Source organism: Chionomys nivalis, chromosome 7 (assembly GCF_950005125.1).
Source record: "Chionomys nivalis chromosome 7, mChiNiv1.1, whole genome shotgun sequence".
Classification (NCBI taxonomy): Eukaryota; Metazoa; Chordata; class Mammalia; order Rodentia; family Cricetidae; genus Chionomys; species Chionomys nivalis.
The window spans coordinates 9,470,845-9,494,110 of NC_080092.1; positions in this window are offsets into that span (position 1 = coordinate 9,470,845).

Sequence of the window (23,266 nt, forward strand, 5' to 3'; positions counted from 1 at the left end):
GTCACAGGCTCGAAGGTGATTTCTGGGGACAGAGAACTCCACAGCACTGACTGGTTTCGCTGACTGAGAACTGACAGGCTGTGCCCCTCCCCCACATACCATCACCGAATAGAAACAGGCTGGACACATCAGAAGAGGCTCTTCCTACCCTCTGGCTGCCTATGGTCTCCAGGGAACTGTGAGTCTGCACTTCCTATTTGTGTTTAAAGCCCCAGGAAAACACAGGCAGCCCAGAGAGGCTAACAAGCTTCCCTTTCCACCACTCACTGACTGGCTAGTCTCTCTCAAGGAGAAGGCCTCCTGAGTCACAGGACTTGAGGACCACCTATAGGAATTCTTCTTTGTACACAGGGGTCATGGGCTTAGAAACAGGATAACAACCAGGGAACCTCCATACCCCCATCTCCTGTCCATATATACTAAAGCACACACACACACACACACACATATACATACATACATACATGTATGTATGTATGTATATGTGTGTGTATGTATATATGCAAAAAGAGGAGGTTTCTCATGCAGCTTAGGCTAGCCTCAAATTTGCTACATAGCTGAGGAAGGCCTTAAACTACTATTCCTTCTGCCTCTGCCTCTTGAGCATAGGATGACTGTGGCCATTTTATGTGATGTTGGGAAAGGAACCCAGGGCTTTGTGTATACTAGGCTAACTCTCTACCAACTGAGCTATATCCTCCATCTGGTTCCCCTTAACAGTGCATGATCACTTTGCCCAAGCAAAGCAATGCCTTCATGCACCTGGACATGTTCTCTGCATCCAGCAATGCCTACATCTGCTCAGCATTAGCATGGAAAGTCAGATTAGAACCAACTATAGACTCTGTCTTCACCTCAGGCTCAACTCTGAGTTCACCACAAACATCAAGCCTCTTCCACTGGTCTGCCTGGCTGGCCAGCTAATGTCCCACAAACAGTCATAAGCATCTGCTCACCTCTCCCAGGTGAGCCTTTGAAGTCCTGGCCACCAACCAGGGAATGTGGGTACCAGACTTCAACCACCAGCATGGTTTCAGTGCACTGACTGATGCCCAGGGTGGGAGAACACAGTAGCAATACCCATAAGGTCCACTCTACCCCAAATTTCCTAGGGTTCACCACACCCAGAGTCTCAGAAATTATAATTGGAAAGGCTAAACAGCTATGGTGATGAGGGACACAGATGGCTACTGTGTCTTGTGTGGCTTGTCAACAGATGAACAGGATCCCTACCCAACGGGATCTTTATTATCACCACCTAAAGTGTTTATCACACTTAAACTGTTTCTCCCAATCTGAAATCTGAAACTCTAGCACCTCACAACGTGACTTATATTTGATGATAAGGCCCTTAAAAAGGCATTTGAGATAGTCAGTAGGGTCAATCCCCATCCGAGTTGACTTGTGTTCTTACAAGAAGAGGCGACTGGGACATGGACACATACAGAAAGACAACATGGGAGGGCACGGGAGAAGGTGTCATCTACAAGGCAAGGGCAGAGGCCTCAAGGAAAGCAACTGGAGACACAGTGGCTTTGGACTCCATCCCCAGAAACAAAGATAAGTAGCTGTTGTGTAAACCACATGGATGTGGTACCTCTTTAGGGTCGTCACTGCCCCTAAACACAACAGCTGGCCAGGTTGTTTCAGCCCAGCTTGGACAGCGGGCACGGGCCTGTAAACCCAGCATTGAGGAACTGAGGCAGGAGGATCATAACTTCCAAACTGGCCTACACAGAGAGAATCTGTCTCAAAAAAATGAACAAGTCAAACAAAAACCAAGGTGGGGGGCACCCAAGTAGAAGAGCACTTGCCTGGCCTAGGCAAGGGCCTGGATCCATCTGCTGCAGGAAAGAAAAACGTTCAAGCTAAGTATGTCACACGCTCTTTCCTCTTCCAGGACCATAAGAGAGAAGACGGACACATGATGCTCACTTCAGTAGCTGAAGCATGTTTTCACTAAACTTGTCATGTGGAATACGTAGCGGAGAGAGCAAGCAGCTATGCATAGATATGTGAAAGCTGATGCTGCTGTCGACCTGTCAGGGGCACCTGAGAAACGAGAGAGCATACTGCTGTCTGTGATGGTGTTTCCAGAGATGGTCGGAGCCCTGGCTATGGGTTAGTCTCTTAACATATTCATGACATGATGGCATGATTGGGAGGCGGTAAGAAGTAGGTGGGGTCCAATTGGAAAAAGTAGATCCCTTCCGGGTGAGGAAGCCTGCCCTTGGGGGTAATATCTGTCCCTGGCCCCTTTCTGTATTTTATTTCTCTGAATCCTGTGATGTCTGCAACTCTGAGCCCACATAGTCCTTGCCAGAGGTTGGTTATGCAGGCCCGGCCTGCTGAGTTCAGTCCCCAAAAGTTCTCATCTTTATACAATGCCATGGCTCTTGCAATACACACATGCTGTGTGCTTTTGGGTTTGTACAAGCAAGCAGGCACACACGGGTGGGGGTGTAAATAAACAAATTCTTTAGTTTTGAGACGAGATTTCAAGACTAGATAAATGACTTGGTGGCTAAAACAACTTGCAATGTAGGTGTAAGGACATGAGTTCATATCCCAACACTATGATAAAAAGCCAGGCATAACTATACTCATGCCTGTAACTACAGAACTGTAGTAAACAGAGGCAGGAGGATTTCTGGAGTTTGTTGGCTGCCAGTCTAGCTCCAGATTCAGTAAGAGACACTGTCTCAAGGGAATAAAGTAAGCTGAGAAGGATGATGGACCCCCCTCTTCTAGCTATTTCATGAGTATATAACATACATCTTTCTCTCTCTCTCTCTCTCTCTCTACACACACACACACACACACACACACACACACACACAGAGGTTTGACTCTTTTATTGTTCAAACGTAAAATGTGCTCAACAGTCCATGCTCCAGCCCTTGGTCCCAAGCTGTAGATGCTATTTTGGAAGGCTGTGTAACTATTGGGCCTAGGCCCTCGCTGGCAGATGAAACCACTAGGGGTCAGGACTTGAGGGTTATAGCCTGACAATATTTCTGTCCCAGTGTCTCTGCCTCCTGATCCAAGAGAGAAACAAGTCATGCCTCAAGCCTGAGAATGCACCCGAGTTTATAACTATCCTGCTCTTTCCTCCCTCATCCCATCCCTTGACAGCTTTCTACTGCCCAAATCTACTTAGAAACCAGTTGGTGCTGTGGTTTATACAAGAAGCCTCCAGGGCATAGTGAAAGGAAAAGAGTGGAGAGTGTGGTTGGAGAATCCAGCAAATACTAATCCCCCTCTATCCACCCAGCCATTAATGCAGTCATCATCCACCCACCCATCCATCCTCCATCCATCCTCCACCCACCCATCCATCCTCCATCCATCCTCCATCCATCCTCCATCCACCCATCCATCCACCCACCATCCATCCTCCATCCATCCATCCTCCATCCATCCATCCATCCTCCACCCATCCTCCATCTATCCTCCATCCATCCACCCACCCATCCATCCTCCATCCATCCTCCATCCATCCATCCATCCTCCATCCATCTACCCACCAATCCATCCTCCATCCATCCTCCACCCATCCTCCATCCATCCACCCATCCTCCATCTATCCACCCATCCTCCATCCATCCACTCATCCTCCATCCATCCTCCATCCATCCTCCATCCATCCTCCACCCATCCTCCATCCATCCACCCATCCTCCATCCATCCACCCATCCTCCATCCATCCACTCATCCTCCATCCATCCTCCATCCATCCTCCATCCATCCTCCATCCATCCTCCATCCATCCACCCATCCTCCATCCATCCTCCATCCATCCATCCTCCATCCATCCTCCATCCATCCTCCATCCATCCATCCACCCACCCATCCATCCTCCATCCATCCTCCATCCATCCATCCATCCATCCATCCATCCTCCATCCATCCTCCATCCATCCACCCATCCTCCATCCATCCTCCATCCATCCATCCTCCACCCATCCATCCTCCACCCATCCATCCTCCACCCATCCATCCTCCACCCATCCATCCTCCATCCACCCATCTAGTAACTGACTCATCTATCCATTCACCTACTAATCCATCCAACTGTCCATATACCTAGGAACCCACTAACCAAGCCATTCCACCCACCCACACATCCACACATCCACCCATCCAGTGACTCACCCATCCATCCATCCACCAATCTAATTATCCACCCATCTATCCCCCATCCACCCACCCCCCCACACACATATCCACCCACCAACCCATCCACCCATTCATCCATCCACACAACCACCCACCCACCCACCCATCCATCCATCCATCCAAACATCCACCCACCCATCCACCCAACCACCCACCCATCCATCCATCCAATTATCCACCTATTCACCCATCTATCTATCTATCATCCATCCACCCACCCATCCACACATCCACCCATCCATCCTCCACCTATTCTGTCCATCACTCCATCCAATCATGCATTCATCATTTGGTCCATTCACTCCATCACTCCATTCAGGCACCCAGTCAGTCCATCTAGGCATCAGTCATCCATCCACCCAGCTGTTCATCCATCTTTCCATGTATCCATCCATTCATCTCTCTGTCCATCCATCCGTCCATCCTCTGCACCTCTGAATCCTGAGCAGGTATCTTAGAGCTACCTGGCCATTCTGCATTCACAGCACCCAATGAGAATGACCTTGCCCATTCATGTCCCCATGTTTCAACCTAAATGTGATGATTTGCTACAAGCATGTTTTTCCATGTTCCAGGCTTTCACTGTCTGGAGCTTTAGATGGTTCAGGTAATCAATAACACTGCAACTCAGACTCTAAATTAAATAAATGCACGTTTATTACCCATTACTAGAAGGCCAGCTGGGAGTCCTACCTGAGGAGCAGGCATTTCTTCTCTTTGGCACCCTCAAAGCATCCAGTGGCTTGGATCGGAAGGCACAAATGTCACTCATTTGCCTTCAAGCGGGCAGTCAGATGCTCTTAGGCGGTGAGCAAGAGGAACTCTGTGTTGCTGTCCCTGCAGAAGGCCAGGGGTGTGACAAGAACACTGGAGCCAGGTGTTCTCTGCATTGACCCCACCACTCTGTCACAACCTTGCATCTTTAGGGAGCCCTTTCAGGGATCAGAAAAGCATCTGTCCTATGGCTCTTCAGAGAAGACAGCCCAGAATGGCATCACCCCCGTAAGGTGGCACCCGGGGCAGGTGGAGTATAAATCCACCAATCTCTAAAGATCAGCTTTCACACAGGCCCTCCTGCTCCACACATTAGCAATGAAGACACAGAGCCTACACACTCACTTTAGCCATGTGGGCAAAGTCAGGGGGTCCCAGATTGCAAGGAACACTAGGAGCCCTGGTGAGGAAGACACTCTGTCCTCAGTACAGTGGGACACTCGTGGTGTGGTACTCATGAGCTACCTTAACTGTGACATTCAGTGTCCTCACCCATGCAAAAGGGTGGGAGGTTTCAAATCCTCTGAAATGATTTTGAAACAATATAGAAGCTGAGGAGATAGCTCAGCAAAATGTTTGCTGCACGAGGGACCTGAGTCCAATCTCTAGACCCCACATCGAAGCCAGGTGCAGGGGTGTACCTGTAATCCCCAGAGCTGGGGTCACAGAGACGGTCAGATCCTTGGGGATCGCTGGAGAGCCAGCCTAGTACACTCGGTGGGTTCCACACCAATAAGAGATCCTCTCCTAACCAAGGCAGGGCTGGGAGACGGCTCAGTATGTAAAGTACATACCATATAAGCCTGTATCTAGAATTTAGATCCTCAGACCCCAGAAAAGCTGGAGAAGATGGGTGGCTGAGACTCCAGATTCGCAGTGAGCTCACCACAGCTAGTGGGGCTTAAGTGGTTAAGAGACCACATCTCAGACAAGATGGAAAGGCAAAGAGTAACAGTCAAGGCTGTCCTCTGATCTCCACACATACAATGTACTGTGCATGAGCCTACATTCATACACAGACCCAGAGAAACAGTGGGCACCATTTAAGAAATGATTGCCGGGATTTCCTCTGGCCTCCACACACAGCTACACAAGCACATGAATGTGCACACCCATGAACACACACATGTGTACCAAATATACATCAAATATTCACAGGATGCTGAGAATTTGTATTTCGTATTAAAGGTACTAATAAGTCCTGCATTAATAAATGTAATTAGCTTTGTAGACCAAATTTATATGACCACAGAATCATTACTATCATATTAAAAACAAAAGTTTTTCTGGCAACCTGAGGGTTATGTCACTGCCCAGAACTTCTGTCTCCCACCCTATGTGCACCTCTGTCTTAGTCACTACTCTATTGCTATGAAGAGACACCATGACCAAGGCAGCTCTTACAAAAGAAAGCATCTCACTGGGGGTGGCTTATGATTTCAGAGTTTAGTCCATTATCGTCATGATAGGAGCATGGTGGCACCCCACAGAGACTGGAGCAGGAGTTGGGAGCTGCATCCTGATCTGCAGGCAGAGAGAGTCTGGGCCTGACCTGGGCTTTGAGATTTTGAAGCCCACCTCCAGTGACTTGCTTCTTCCAACAAGGCCACACCTCCTAATCCTTCTAATCCCATCAGACAGTGCCACTCCCTGGTGACTAAGCATTCACTCAAATATATAAGCTTAGGGGGGCATTCTTATTCAAACAACCACACCCTCCTCGCTCATAGGCACCCCAACCTTTTTTTCATAATTGAATCACCAAAGTCTAGCCATGCACTAATACCCCAGGCCTCCTGCAATGCGTCACCACATACAAATGACTGCCAAGGGGTCCCTGGACTTCTACAATACCCAGTTGAGGACATCCCTAGCACCTCATCTGTGTTCCCCAAAACAGCCACCACCACAAGGTAAGACAGGCACAGAAGGAACAAGCATAGCTGATGAAAGAGGAAACTGTTCCAACAGGGTGGAGCTTCTCTTTGAGACTTTTCAAGAGACTGACCTTCCCCAGATTGTTCTCCAGATGACATACACTGGTTTGCTTCCTCTGCTCCCTCCATTGCTCCAAGAGCCTTGAAGTTCCTAGGATCCCACTGGCTATCTCTGGACGCTAAGCTTATACCACCTGCCTAGGGATAACAGTCTCTAAAAGGCCAACAGTGTGGTAACCCTACTTCAACACAGCCCACGTCTGACACTCAGCATGGAATCACTCATCCAAGTGTGCTTTCCAACACAATCCACATATGGTTATATGGATTATGAACAACACAGCAGGTGCCGTCATAGCTGGGAGGAGCTGTCAGAGTACTTGCAAGGAAAATGGGGGAGCTAGTCAGAGAAGCGTTAAGATAGGAAGGCTTCATTGAAGGGGCAATGCCCAGGGTATCCTGATAATAGACTTGATGCAGGTCTGGGAAGACGACTCTGTCAGTAAGGAGCTTGCCATACCAGCCCCAGGGCCTTAGTTTAATCCCCAGAATCCTTGTAAAACCAAGTCAGGCATGATGTCACATGCTTTATCCCCAGCGAAGGTGAGATGAGATACAGACTCTACTAGGACTCACAGAATCAGATTCCACACTTTTTCCATCTAATATTTTCTTTAATTGGCAAGAAGTGTGTGTGTGTGTGTGCGTGTGTGTGCGTGTGTGTGTGATGTACACAGTGTAGTTGATATGTGTGTGAATACCCAGTTGTCTAAATCGATGTATTTAGCATAGTCATTAGCTAATTGCACAGTTTGACATGAGTCCCCAGGAGTTCTCATACATTGCACACTCTAAGATGTGAGTGGCATGGGTCTGAAGGGCTAGGGTCAGTGATAAGGATGCCCCACCTGAGGAGAGCACTGGGTATCCACACAACAGGTAGGTGTCTCTGTGAGTCTTTGGGTGGAAACTTACCTGTTGGAACTGCAGGCACTTGCAGCCTCATTATCAACAGAGGAGCAAAGTTACTGTGGTTCCGAGCTGTAGCTAAGCCCAGAACACTGTCTCTATGCTTAAGCCTTGGCAAATTATAAAACCTCCCAGTCTCACATCACCATCTCACTGGTGGGAACCACAGACCATTACTCACTGGGTTATTGAAAATACAGAAGAGAAAGTATTTGGGGACTTGGCACAATTCCTAATAAATATTAACTCCTTCTCCTGATATGGCCTGTCACTGTGACTATGTCAAAACCATAGCTCCTGGAAGGGCTGGAATGTAGCTCAGTTCACAGAGTGCTTACCTAGTGTGCACGGAGCCCTGGGTTTCATCCCTGGGTGTGGTAGCACGCGACCGTCATCCCAGCCCTCAGGCAGTAGGAACAGGATGATCAGAAGTTCAAGGCTAGTCTGAGCTATGTGAGATGCTCTATCAGCACACACACACACACACACACACACACACAGAGAGAGAGAGAGAGAGAGAGAGAGAGAGAGAGAGAGAGAGAGAGAGAGAGAGAAGCCCTCCAGCTCACACACACACTAACAGACACTAGCTCTGGCATCTGAGTGGCTCAATGCCGAGATGCTAGTGATGCCTGAGAAGACAATAAAAGATTCAGAAGAAGCTGTGAAGTACACTGAGCTGTGTGTGACCCTCTTCCCAGATCAAGTTCAAAAGGGTTTTTTAGCTCTTGACTTTGACAAGAGAGAACCGAGGGTGACAGCAGCCTTTTCAGTAGGGATTAAAGACAGCCCCGTGGGGAGTTTGTAACAAGATGCCTACCTTCCAAACTGGCAGGGAGACACCAAATCAATCACCTCTGCTGAAGGAGTCATTCTTTGTACCATGTGATTTTTTTTTTTTAATGGCAGATCAAACGCACCCATTAGAGCAAACATGTTTCTGTAAAATTCCTCTATTAAAACACTGATCTCCTCAGACCAAAGCCTGGCTATATGCTCCTTCTGAGACTCCTGCCTCACCCACAAGTGAGGAAAAGTGAGCCAGCAGGTGTGCTCTGGCCCCAGAGAGACAGCGAGAGCCATGCTAAAAACTACAGCAAGAGCGTGTTAAAAACTACATGCTGAGGACAATCGTCTGATGCCCTTGGAGTTTCAACCTTAGATCCATGAGTCACATGACACAGGCCAAAAATACATAAAATCCAGGCTGAGGAGAAGGTTGTGTCTGTGAAAAGCACCTGTGAAAGCGTGAGAACCTGAGCTTGATTCCCAGCATGTACACATTCACAGACCCAGCACTAGGGAAGCAGAGACAGGGGCATCCTTGTGACTTGCAGGCCATCCTAGCCTACTTGGCAAGTTTCAGACTAATGAAGGACTCTGTCTCAGAGAGCAAGGTAGAACTGGTGAGATGGCTCGGTGTGCAAAGGGGCTTGCTGCCAAGCCCGACGACCTGAGTTCAATAGCCAGGACTTAGATGGTAGAAGAAGAGAATGGACTCCTGTAAATTGTCCTTTGACCTCCAGACCTAGGGTACACACATGCCCACAAACACATACATACATTAGTATGATCTTTAAGAAGGCAAGGTGGCCAGTACCTAAAGAAGAACAGCACTCAAGGTTGAAGCCTGTGAGTGTGTGTGTTTGAATGTGTGTATGTGTGTATAAAGCACAAATGTTAACCAGTAACAACATCTATTCATTTGTTCACCTACCAATCTATCTGTTAATCAATATGCTCATTTATCTCTCCATCATTCCATCTACCCATCTATCTACCCATCCACTCATCCATTATCCATATGTTCATTCATTCCTGTTCATCCATGCGCAACTCCACCTGTTTATCCATCAATATGTCTATTTATCCTTCCATCCATCTATCCATCCATCCATCCACCCACTCACACATACATGTATATGCCAATCCAGCCTTACCCAGTCATTCACTTATCCAATACTCACCAAGCATCTTCTCCTATACCAAGACGCTCAAAAAAAAGATGAGACACAAAAAACATCAAATTTAAGAATCTCTTCTTGGGAAGGGGAAATAGACAAGATCTCCTGAGTAAATTGGGAGCATGGGGGAGGAGAGGGTGGAAGGAGAGTAGAACGGGAGATTGGGGAGGGGAGAACATGAGGGATCGGGAAGGTCAAGTTGGGGCAAGGTCAGAGAGGGAAAGCAAGGAGAGAGATATCTTGATAGAGGGAGCCAATATGGGTTAGCAAGAAACCTGGCTATAGGAAAGTTCCCAGGAACACAAGGATGACCTCAACTAAGAATCTAAGCAATAGTGGAGAGGATGCCTTAACTGTCCTTCCCCGGTAATTAGATTGATGATTACCTTAATTGTCATCACAGAACCTTCATCCACTAACTGATGGAAGCTGATGCAGAGATCCACAGCTAAGTACTGGGCTGAGCTCCTGGAGTCCAGCCATAGAGAGGGAGGAGAAAAGATATAAGTGAGGGGGTCAAGACCATGACAGGGAAACCCACAGAAAGAGCTGACTCAAGCTAGTGGGAGCTCACTGACTCCAGACTGACACATGGCGGGGGGTGGGGGAGGGAGTCCTGCATAGGACTGAACTAGGCCCTCTGAATGTGGGTGACAGCTGAATGGCTTGGGCAGTTTGTGGGACCCCTGGCAGTGGAACCAGTATTTATACCTAGTCCATGAAATGGCTTTTTGAATCCCATTCTCTAAGGAGAGATACCTTGCTCAGCCTAGATACAGGAAGGAGGGCATTGGTCCTGCCTCAAGTGATGTGACAGACTTTGTTGACTCCCCATGGGAGGCCTCACCCTCTCTAAGGAATGGATGGGGCTAGGGTGGGGAGAAGTTGGGAGGAGCTGGGATTGGTATGCAAAATAAAAAAGATTACTTTAAAATATAATAAAGACTCTCTCCTTTGTACAGGAACATGAGTAAAATAATTTAAAATGTGGGTGAGGCAAGGAGCCCCAGAACCTGACAGGGTGGAGCAGGCACACTGGTGTGCCAGGGTGTCTCCGTGTTCCATTTGACAGACACTAGGGCTCTTAGAGCTGTGCCATCAGAGACATCCCTCTCTGAAGCTTCTGTTTTGCCAAAAAGGAAGCAGATAACTAAAAATGACAATAAGAAAGAATGATTGCTTCATGGAGTGGGATCTTAAGCACTAGAGAAGTGAGTTTGAGGCAGGAGAGTCCTCCGTGGAAGTCAGGCTGGGTCTGAGGGCATGAGGACCAGGAAAACCGCAGAAGAAAGATCAGAAAACTGACTGGGGCCAGCTCCTGCTGGGACATTTAGATGCTATACTTAGAGCAAGCAGCAACCCCCAAAGAGAGCTGGGGATCTTGGACAGGTGGCTCCAGGTAGCTCTGATGGGCCGGATGCCGCTATCAATTCCTGGCGGGGGCTCAAGCCCTGGCAACAGCAGGCAGCAGCCACTGTGGGATCAGACGGTGACTCTGCGGTGGCTTCGGGGCTAAGTGGTGGCCGATACCTGCCGTGAGGGGGAAAGAGCATCCCTTCAGCAGGGAACAAATTAAGAAGGTGGTCCCAGGCAGTCACACAGGAGAGGCAAAACGTAAAGATTTACCAACCAACAGCCAATGGAAGGAGGCAGACTCAACAGAGACAGGAGAGCAGCCATCACTCCGCGAAGCCACAAAGGGGCCTGGACTAGAAAATGGTGCCTGTCCACTACGCATGCTCAACTCCCTCCTAAGGCATCACATTCGGATTCTCACCCTCATCTTCTTCTCCAGTGACTGGAAGTCACGTGTGGGCCCTTGCTTGCCTTTCCCACCATGAAGCTGCCCACCGGAGACAGGTTTGGTGGTAACTCTCTCTGAGACATCAGGAGGTTTGCACAAGATTGTTTTTGAAAGGACCGGGGACACAGTGGGTGCTCAACAAACGCCAGGCCTCGGTCCCAGTTCTGGAGATTACCCTGCACCTCCTGACTGGCCGAAGCTCTGCCGCGAGGAGGGGAGAGGAAGACCCGAGAGAGTATTATGCACCCAAGGGGGTTGTCAGGGAGTTTAGAAGGTGCCATGGTAATCACATTGTAGCTCTGTTTTCCGTGTGATGGCGAATATAAGAAACAGGAAAACGAGTTTCTCAGAGTTCAGTGGAGGCAAACAGAGGCAATGATCAGGCGAGTAGCCCACTGCAAGCAGAGGACTACCAGGGTTTTCATCCGTCCTATAGTGACTCTAGTCCCAGACAGGCTTTCTCCTACCCAAAGTGCCCTGGGGGAACCATGATCACTGCCGGTTTCTCTGCAGACCTCCAGAGAGAGGGGAATCTTCTCAGCGCTCTGCCTTAGAAATACACCCCTGCTGAGGAGACTGGTCCATTTTAAAGGGGGAACCTGTCTGGGAGCATGTGTGGGCAGCCCCAGTCCCTGAGAGCTTGAGCAGATGCGATGGGAATAACCTTCCAGACAGAGGAGGTAGCTTTGATCTCTGGGAAGCCAGGCGGTCTGCTGTTGGAGGTAGGGTTGCCTGTGCCACCTTCGCCAGCCATTTCTCCATCTCACCCACCAGTCCCCATGCCTCTGGGGGACCTTCCTGCTCAGCTCTGAGAACCTGTCCTTGGCAGAATGAGTAGTGCCACAGACAGTCTGCCCTCTGTTAGGTTAGTGAAGCTCCCGGAAGCTGGGACTCGGGGTCAGATGAAAGGAGAAGAAAGATGTTAGTCACTTTGACCTCAGCTGCAGATCAGTCAGCCAATTATACTCCAGCTCATAAGCCTTGGAAGGCAGAAGCATGGAACGCTGCTTCCAAGCCTGATAACCACCCGCATTTCCTCGTCCTCAACCAAGGAGCTATCTCACAGAGCTCTGGGAGCTGCAAACACTGAGGAAGGCCAGGCTGTGGTGGGGTCTTCCAGAACACTCTACTACTGTCGGGAATATTTCTTAGGCGAGTCTCTATACCAACACAAATGATTCCAATCAGACCACAACAGACCAAATAAAAGATGCCCATGTTTTAGGAAGTAGAAAAAGACAAGATCTCTTGTGTAAATTGGGAGCATGGGGACCATGGGAGAGAGTTGAAGGGGAGGGGAGAGGCAAGGAGGGGAGCAGAGAAAAATGTAGAGCTTAATAAAATCAATTAAAAAAAATACAAGAAAAAAAAAAGATGCCTATGTTTAATGTAGTGCTCCTGGGTGGCACCAAGAAAAGATGGTGAGGGGAAGAGAGAGAGAGAGAGAGAGAGAGAGAGAGAGAGAGAGAGAGAGAGAGAGAGAGAGAGAGAGAGAGAGAGAGGAGAGAGAGAGAAGGAGAGACCATGCAAAACCCGGAGACCATGTGTTCATTCTCTGGGGGGCAGTTTAAGTAGCCTGTGGGAGTGGTCTTGACCCTCCCTAGGGAGGGTCACCATTTGGCAGGCTTTCTCAGAGGTGGAGTTTGGACTAAGGCAACTCCCAGGGGAGGGAGCTTGAAATGGAACTTTCCACCCAATATTCCCAAGATGGATGCCAGAGCCTGGGATGAGGCCCCCGACTATACTATTCCAGACTCTTTGTATAAAGGGTGTTAGGGAGCTGGGGTGATGCTTTTAACCAAACATATGCTAGTGCATAAGTACGCATGCCTGGGAAACTGAGAGAAGCCTCAACACATGCAAGGAACCAGGCTGCAGAGGGTATAGCCAGGAGTAAGTTACTTTACCTCTCTGGGCTTCTACCATGTGTGGACAGAGGGAGGTGGTAGGCCGAGGTTTGCCAGGGTCACAAGACTTCTAAGAATGGTCACAGAGTCCAACAACTGTCCCAGTGAGTAGACTCTGTCAGTCCTGACACAGACCAAACAGGGTAGCTTGGTCAAACAAACCTGCTTAATCAACAAAACAGGAGACTTGCTGGGTTCAATCCAATTCCTAGTCCAGCCCCAGGCTCTGCAGAGAGTAGAGTGACCCTGGCTGGCCACAGAGAAGGTAGCCACTACAGAGGACAAGCAATGGTCCAAACACTCCCGGCTCACAGTCTCCAGGCGGGGTGCTGACCTGCACAGGAAGACCAGTAAGAAAGCAGTGCCCTCCATCCCAGCCAAATTCCAGTCCCACAGTCTCCAACATGCCTCTGATAGGCAGCCACATCACAGACAGGGCATGGGCCTGGCAAAGGCCACAGATTGACGTGATTCCAAGACTCACCCAAGTTGTAGTCTGAATCAGAGCCTCCCTCCCTCCCAAGGCTAGGAAACACTCCACTGCATTTATAGGCCACGGTTTGTTTTCTGGTTCTTTGATGGATATTGGGCTGCTCTCACCTCTGAACTGCTGTGCACAGGACCATGATGAATGGGTATTTCCTAGACCTACTTGAGTCTTTGCTTTAGGTAGAGACACTGGGCTATACGGTCACCCATATCACTGCTAGGCTGTTCCTTGTGTGAGAGAAGCCAAACACAAAAGGTCATCTACTCTATGATTTTGCTTATATGAAATAGCCAGAAGGGTAAACCCACGGAAGCAGGACACAGGTGGTTACCAGAGACCATAGAGAGGCAGGAAGAGGAAGAGGTGCAGGGCTTTGTATTGGAGAGATGGAGGAGCTTTGGAAGTAATGGAGGCAGTGGTTGCATCTGACTACAAATGTGTTAGATACCACTGCAAGCATTCATTTTTAAACCTGCTAATGTTACAGATGTGAGTCTCTCATCAATAAATACATATCAAAGTTGGGAGGTGGCTCAGCCAAGAAAATGCTTGTCTTTCAAGCATAAGGACCTGAATTTTTGACCCCCAGAGCCCACATAAAGAACTAATCTGTGCATAGTGGCATAACTCTTTGATCCCATAGCTAGGGAGAGAGGTACAGGTGAAGCTCTGGGGCTCACTATCCAGCTTAGTAAGGGTCAGGTCAGTGAGAGACTCTGTCAAGGAAAACAAAACACGGTATACAATGCTCTGAGGACTGACTGCTGAAATTGTCCTCTGGCCTCCATATGCACATATAAATATGCACACACACATACATGTGTATACACATATACATATATATCTGTGCACACCCGTGCACAGAGAGAACGAGAGAAATAAGGAAGGAACATGAATGTCTCTACCAGTGACTCATGACTAGCAGCCAATCAGAAGAGCTACAGAGGGGAAGGTGACGAATGGTGACTCTGCTGGCTAGATGAACAAGCAAGGCAGGAAGTACCCCAGTCCCATCACACAGGAGTTTCACACATACAGTGAAAGCCTACTGTCTGGACACTAATCCTAGAGGGAAAAATCCCTAAATTTGTATGAATTTTCCTCCATAGGTTTTAATTGAGGAGAAGATATGGCATCACTGGGGAAATAAACCCTTACCTCATCCATTTGAAAGCCACGTGGCGTTGTTAGAAATTACATTAGTTCCTCGCCAAGCAACAGTAATGAGGTAGAGTTGGAATCAATAAAAAATAATGTATCGCCCTGAGGCATAGATCCATTTGTGCAATTGTGTTCCCCCAAGGCAGAGCTGTGGTACCTCCAGCAGTAACAAGGTGGAGTGGTGCTGAGTGGGGCAAGCAAGACTGTAGTTCCTTCTCCAAAAGCAGCCCATGATGCCCAAACAACAAACTTTTTAGCCACCTACTTGCAACCCTGGCAAAATAGACTCCATCTTTAGAGTTCACCCATTACAGATACCAAGAACTTGTCATTCACCTGTGAACCTTCGACGATCTATTAACAGTGACTGTTCAAGAGGAGGAATGGTTTGATTAGCAATGTCTATTTGGACACTGGACCCAGAGTTCTGTGTCTGATGACAAGTGTGTGTCCATTAGGCCCAGGTGTTCCTATTGTAAGTGGAAAGGGACATCCAGAGGTCCAAAGGCCACCAATACTGATAGCAATTCGCCTTCTCTCCTACCCATGCCAACAATATGATAGTGCGAGCAGAAAAGCACATTGGCACAGGAGACTGACTTACCTCCTCGTGTCCAACAAATAGGACATCTTCACCTAGAATATAACGAGTGCTTACCTGACTCTCAACCAGCCTGGGAGACAGAGACAGCAGATCCTGTATAGAAAAAAAGAGAAACAAAGACACAAGAAAGGTTTAGTTTTTAAGAAACAGTTGCTTACAGTTTGTTTCCTCACAGAAGCAGAAGCTGTATTACTTCTAAAGGAGTATTTATCCGTTCGTTCTAAAGTGTTTGTTGAGGGATTAATAAATAAAGATTGGGTTGCAGGATTTTTATTTTTAACAAGATGACAAGTGCCTGGACTTCTCAGGAAGGAAAGGCAGGATAGCGTTGAAATAAGACTACCACTGTGCGCAGTGACCAGAAGGGGACAGACACATGGCAGAACATGGGTGCTAAGGCCTTGGAGAAGGTAGGAGTACGTGAAGAGTGGGAGGGGAACCTAAGGAGCCAGCCGTGATCAGCAAGAAGAGAACAGAGGATATCATTAGCCAGAGCACACTCAGTTTCATGATTGACATTTGGAGTTTGTGTTTAGATTTATCATCTTGACAACCTAGAACCATCTGAGAAAAGTCTCCATAAGGGGGTGTCCACACTGGTTTAACCTATCTTTATTAAACATTTAATGGATGTGAGAAGACCCAGCCCACTGTGAGTGACGCCATTCCCTAGGCTGGGAATCCTAAACAATAAGAATGGAGCCAAGCACAAACATGCATGTATTTCTCTCTGGTCTTGGCGTGTGGGTGTGATGTGACTATCTGTTTAGAGTTCCTGTCTTGATTTCCCCACAGTGATGAACTATGACCTGAACTCATAAGCTGAATCAATATCTTCTTCTAAGTGGCTTTTGGTCAGGATCTTTATCACAACAGAAATTAAATAGAACACGTGGCTTTCTAAAAGGCTGGAAATCATAAGTTTATACTGCTTCTTAAAACAATACCCCAGTTTCTGAGCTAAACGCCCATGGAGATAAACCTTGCCTCTGTCAACATGCTCAGTAACAGACCTGTGAGAACTGAAATACTCCACCCCTCCTACCACAATGGAACACAGCCAAGGACCCAGTCAAGGCCACACATCATACCTCATCAAACACCACTCAAGTGGGGTGGACCAATCCAAACAATCTCGATGCAGACTCAGAAATCCGAGTAAGCAACCAACAGGAAGGAAGAACCTGGCATATAAGAGCTAGCCTACACCTGAACCAAGACACCATTCTGCAAGCCAAGAAGGCCAGCTCTTCTCTGGGTCTCTCTGAGGTCAGTCTAAACTTCTATCATGGTTGGATGGTTCACTCTGGCTTCCCTTCTTAAGTCACATTGAAACCCAAACTCATGTTTCCCTTCCAGAATGTCAGATCCGTCTACCACAGCTGTGACCATTACCAAAGACACAGGAAGTCCCTACCCTCGTGACACTTCCAGTCTGGGGCTATTATAGAGAGTAAAGAGACTATGCTAAAACTCACATACAGCCACAGCTTCGAGGAAGAGTGTGAGGAAGACCACCCTCCAGAGCAGCTGACTAATACCACGTCAGAAGCACGTCTCTTGTTTGGTTGTAACAACTGTGATGGTTAATGTTGATTGTGAACTTGGCAGGGCCTAGAATCACCTGGAAGACAAGCCCCCAGGTGCCCCTGTGAGGGACTGCCCTATAGTTTAATCACAGTGGGAAGTCCCACCCTAAATGTGAGGGCACCATGCCATGGGCTGAGGTCCTAGACTGGATGAAAGGAGACTGTGAACCGGGCACCAGCATCCATCCCTCTGCCTCCTGACTGCAAGTGCAATGTGACCAGCTATTCCACTCTCCTGTCACCATGCCTCCTGCCATGTCGGCCTGCACCCTCACACTGTGAGCTGAATTAAACCTGTCCTCCCTCAAGTTGCTTTTTTCGAGCTGTTTTATTGCAGCAACAGAATAGAAAGGTAATTAATTCAACAATCAAACCTCTGTGGTGTTCCCGTGGCATGGGGCAGGCAGCCACATAAAATCCCCTCTACAGAGACACCATCATTTCTTGAACTATTGCTCTAAGAGTAACATCCAAAGCCCACTTTATTTCCGTGTGTATGTGTGCATGCATATGAATGTACATATGTGCACAACAAATGTGCTTGCCCATGCATTGGTGTGCCGAGTCCAGAAGTCAACATCAGGTGTCTTTTTCTACCACTCTCCATCTTATTATTTTTTGAAGTAGATTCTCTCACTGAGCCTGTAGCTTCTGACAGACTAGCCTATTATCCGTTAACTCCAAGGACCCACCTGTTTCTGGCCCTCACTCTCAGTGCAGAGGTTACAGGTTTGCACCTCTGTACCCAACCTTTACAAGGATGCTGGAGATCTGAACTCAGGTCCTTGTGCTTGAGCTGTGGACACTTTACTCACACAGCCTTCTTCCCAAGCCCCCAAAACCTATTTCTAAATGCACTGGGGATGCTGATGTTTAAAGCATGCCACAACTTATGTGGAAAGGGGTCTTTTTCTTGCTCCTCGGTTTCAAATTATTGTGCATCATGTCTTTTTCAGACAAACAGACACTTGGTGCAAGGCAACTCCATGAGCTTCCTATGTGTGTGTTCCCGTGTTTATGGGCAATAAGCAGATGGTGCCTCACATCAGGAAGTAATAAGATTCTAGCACAGGTGACAGCAGAGGAGGTGACAGCAGGAATCAGTCCACCTCTCTGAACAAATCATCAGATAAAACAGATCAGGCTCCACTTCCTATCTAGATGTGTGCATCCCGTTCCATGGAAGGTGGTGGATAGCAGCCATCCATCCCTTCCCTTTGGATCTGTGAGCTCTGAAAATCTAAAGGGCTCTCCCAGGTAAATGCCCGGCCCTTCTTAGAGAGACAGCTAATGAGCCCCAAGGTTGCTTAAGCTGAGCTAAACTGTGTGATGAACAGACAAGGCCATCTCCCCACACCACCAAGGGGCCGTCTCATCCTCCCATACTGTTTCATTAGACACCACTGAGGACCCATCCAGCCCACCCAGCGATGGAAGCTATTTTTGAAATGATTACACAGCTCAAACTCAGGGAGAAATGCTGGGAGGGGAAAGATAAAAATGAACTTTACTCCTTCCTTCTCTGCAGGAGATATCCCGTGGGCTTGAAAGAAGAGAGAAAAGTATGCAAGGAGTCTATTCTCAGAGAACCGCTGTAGAGGCTGAAGTTCTAATTCTTCTGAACAGTGTCTGGTGCAATCGCTAGGTGCCTGCCCTCCAAAGCCTGCTGGATGCCTCTACTCCTTTCTCAGTGTCTGGAAACCTGAACACCAAGGGAGAGGGGAGGAAGGAAAAGGGCAGGGAGCAGCGGAGGAGATGGGGCAGGAACTGAGGCTGCAGGTCTCAGGGCAGGATGGGGACAACTCCAGCTATACTCTAGAGGTGCCAAGATACTGTATGGGAGAAGCTGAGACGTGACTGTCCCGTGTCCTGAGCCCTCCATGCTGTGCCAGTGTCGCCAACGTGGGAAACTCAAGTCACTTTGTGCCCTGGAACCAGCTTCCCTTTTCCTCCCCAGTCACGCTGTCCCCTAAAGCCACTGTGCGTGTGAACTCAGCCATCACTCAAAAATGATGGATGAGCTGGGGAGGTGACTCAGTTGGTAAAGCGCTGGCCTTGCAAGACATGGAGCTGCATTTGAGACCCAGAGCCCATGTAAAAAGAAAGTCCTATAAGATGGCATGTGATTTGAATCCCGGCACTGGGGATGGGGAAACAAGGCAGGTCCTGGAGCTGGCTATCCAGCTAACCACATCGACGAGTTCCAGGTTCTCAAGGAGCCTCTCATTCCCCTCCCCAGCAGAGAAAGAGCAAAAACTCCATTTTGTGAGCAGAATTTCAACCTTACACAGGAGCATCTCTTCACCTGCCAGCTCTGTGACAACTATACATAGCATTCAGAGATCAAGTGACAGTTTTTGCAATGGCTTCTTGGCAATGCCAAACACTGAGAGTTAGGTGACCTATATCAACCCTGGGGTGGGATTAGAACTGGGAAACTCCTATCTGCTTCTTCTGTGTTCCTCCTGCATGAGGCTCTGTCAATCAGGGCAGCCATAGCCTCCAGGAGGATTGGGGACAGAAGGAAGTGAAGTCTGTCTTTTTGCTATCCAAAGCAAACTGCAGGACTCAGACACAGAGAACATTCCTGGCTTTTCCTAAGACAGCATGTCACCATGATGAGAAGCCCTTTACCTGAGACCCTCAGTCAATGGTTCTGACCCCAGGACCCCCTCAGCCAATGGTTCTGACCTCAGGACCCTCTCAGCCAATGGTTCTGACCCCAGGACTTCCTCAGCCAATGACTCTGACTCCAGGACCCCCTCAGCCAATGACTCTGACTCCAGGACCCCCTCAGCCAATGACTCTGACCCCAGGACACCCTCAGCCAATGGTTCTTTTGGGCAAACTGGACTCACTCTTGGCACCAGGCAGATGCAACATCACCAGTTTGCCCTCCAGGAACTTCCAAGTGACTCAGGAGGCAGAACTATGAAAGCAATCTGTAAAAGATGAGGCTCTCTAGAATCTTGATGCCCAGATAAGCAATGGGACTCCAAAAATCAAAGAAGGATAAGAAAATGGAATTTGTGGGGAGTCACTAGTCAAAAGAGGACATGGAAGCCTGGGTCACTGAAAGAGAAGGAAACATTAAGAATGACCGAGAAATCAAGGGAGCCTTAGGAGAGGACCAAGGAGGAAGAGGGGAGCACAGTTGGAGGGGCTGCCACACCATGGTGCAAACACCCTATGCCCACCCTTCAGCCCCTCTTGTAAGATTTTCCATATTGGTCACTGGTTATTGAGAAATGAATGCACAGAACCAGCAGATACCCCAAACACAGACAGATGGGCAGGAGGCTGAAGAGCATGTTAGAAGGTGTGACTAAATCCACCTTCTGTATCCAGTCCTAGGCACTGGGGAAGGAACAGGACCCAATATAAGGCCTCGAGAGGGGCCAGGAATCGAGAGAAGGAAACAGTGGCATCCGCCACTCTAATATGTGAACCCATAGCAAACAAAAGGCCTATGCCTCATCCTCCACTATGTTCCCAATGCTTGCCCACTCTTGGCACGCATCAGGGCTCAACAAGAATAAAAAAGGGTGTATGAATGGCACAAGTGTGGTATGTGGGTAGGTACATGGATGGATGTACAGCGAGATGTTGTCATAGTCAGAGCTACTATCGCTGTGATGAACACCATGACCGAAAACAACTTGAGAAGGAGAGGGTGTATTTGGTTTACATATTGTAAATCATAGCCCATGGAGGGAAGCCAAGGCAGGAACTCAAACCTGAAGGAATGAGCTCATGCAGGGACCAGGAAGTAGTGCTGCTTACTAGCTTGCTCCTCACTGCTTCTTCAGCCTGCTTTCTTACAGCATCCAGGGCCACCAGTCCAGGGATGGCATCATCCACACTGGGCTAGCTCCTCCCACATCCATCACTAATTAAGAAAATGTTTTACAGGCTTGACCATAGACTAGTCATATGGAGGCATTTTCTCAAATGAGATTCCCTCCTCTCAGATGACTACAGCTTGTGTCAATTTGACATAAAACTAGTCAGTATGTGTGGATAAATGGATAGATGGTTAGATATATACTTGTGTGGGTAGGGAGTAGACAAATGGGCCAATTCGTGTATGTATTCAGGGGTGTATAGAAGAGTAGGTGGAGAATGGGTGGATGGATGGATGGATGGATGGATGGATGGATGGATGGATGGATGTGTGAGTGGATGGATGGATGGATGGATGGATGGATGGATGGATGGATGGATGGATGCGTGGGTGGATGGATGGATGGATGGATGGATGGATGGATGGATGGATGCGTGAGTGGATGGATGGATGGATGGATGGATGGATGGATGGATGGATGGATGGATGCGTGGGTGAGTGGATGGATGGATGGATGGATGGATGGATGGATGGATGGATGGATGGATGCGTGAGTGGATGGATGGATGGATGGATGGATGGATGGATGGATGGATGGATGGATGCGTGAGTGAGTGGATGGATGGATGGATGCGTGAGTGGATGGATGGATGGATGGATGGATGGATGGATGGATGGATGGATGCGTGAGTGGATGGATGGATGGATGGATGGATGGATGGATGGATGGATGGATGGATGGATGCGTGAGTGAGTGGATGGATGGATGGATGGATGGATGGATGGATGGATGGATGGATGCATGCATGCATGCATGGGTGGATGGATGGATGGATGGATGGATGGATGGATGGATGGATGGATGTGTGGGTGGATGGATGGATGGATGGATGGATGGATGGATGGATGGATGGATGGGTGGGTGGATGGATGGATGAGTGGGTGGGTGTATAGATGAATAATTCATAGATCCATGAATGCATGGATTCATGGAGAGTTATACGAATAATTTTAAATCCTATCATAGTCTTCTATTATTAAGAATACAGAAAGCCAAAATTTAAAACTCTTTAAAACTGTGTCTGTTTAGGTTCTCCACCCTGGAGACCCTTCTGATGAGAGGTAAGGGACCTAGTAAAGACTGTCAGTCATGCAGCCTGGGGCAGCCTTATCAAGGCTGTGAGACCTGGAGCCCATCAGCTTACCTCTCCACATGGAATTTTCACCTGTGTAAGGTGGATGAGTCATCTAACTTTGTCTCTGGTGGGAATCAAGGGATACAACCCACAGAAATTGCACAGAGCTGTATATGACCAGCAAAAAGGGTGCTGTAATTTATATGGTGTCCCTCTTTGTCCTTTCCTCTCTCCCTGAACCACCAGACAGCAACACTGCTGTCCCATAACAAACCTCACAACCTCAGCCACCCAGGTCCTTTCCTGTTCCATTACTCCTTTGGGTGCAAGCAAGGCACCAGAGACACAGAAAGCAGCTACATCCAGTTAGTGCATGTGGGTGATTATGCTGAGGTCTCATAATCCAGCTAAAGGAAGAGCACCCAGCAGTTAATTTTTAAAATGCAATCTATAATTAATGAAATATGAATATTTTACTCACTTAATGCAATATTTAATTTGGTTTCCAATACAAATAAAAACAGTAAACAGATCAGTTAATGATTTACACGCATACTCTCCTGTTGTGTCATGAAGCCTCTTTCTGATGACAATTTTCTCCTCTCTCTCTAAGCGGAGACGCTAGGCTCTTCCAGCTGCTGCTTCTAAGTGGGTCAGAGTGTCCTGTGGGGAGTGGGCTCAGCCAGGAAGTGGCCACAGCTTTGATTTATTTGGAGACTTAATTAAATCATATTACGTATTGGATACTAAGCTAGGACCTGGTGGGAAGAGAGAATGAACCCTTCTCTCACAGAGTGTATGATCCAGTGGGAAGTAGATGCAGTCCTCTGTTAAGTCTAAGGAGGAATCCTTGCTTCTAGCTACACTGAGCACCAGCAAGGCACCTAACCTAGATGGTAGGGCAAGAG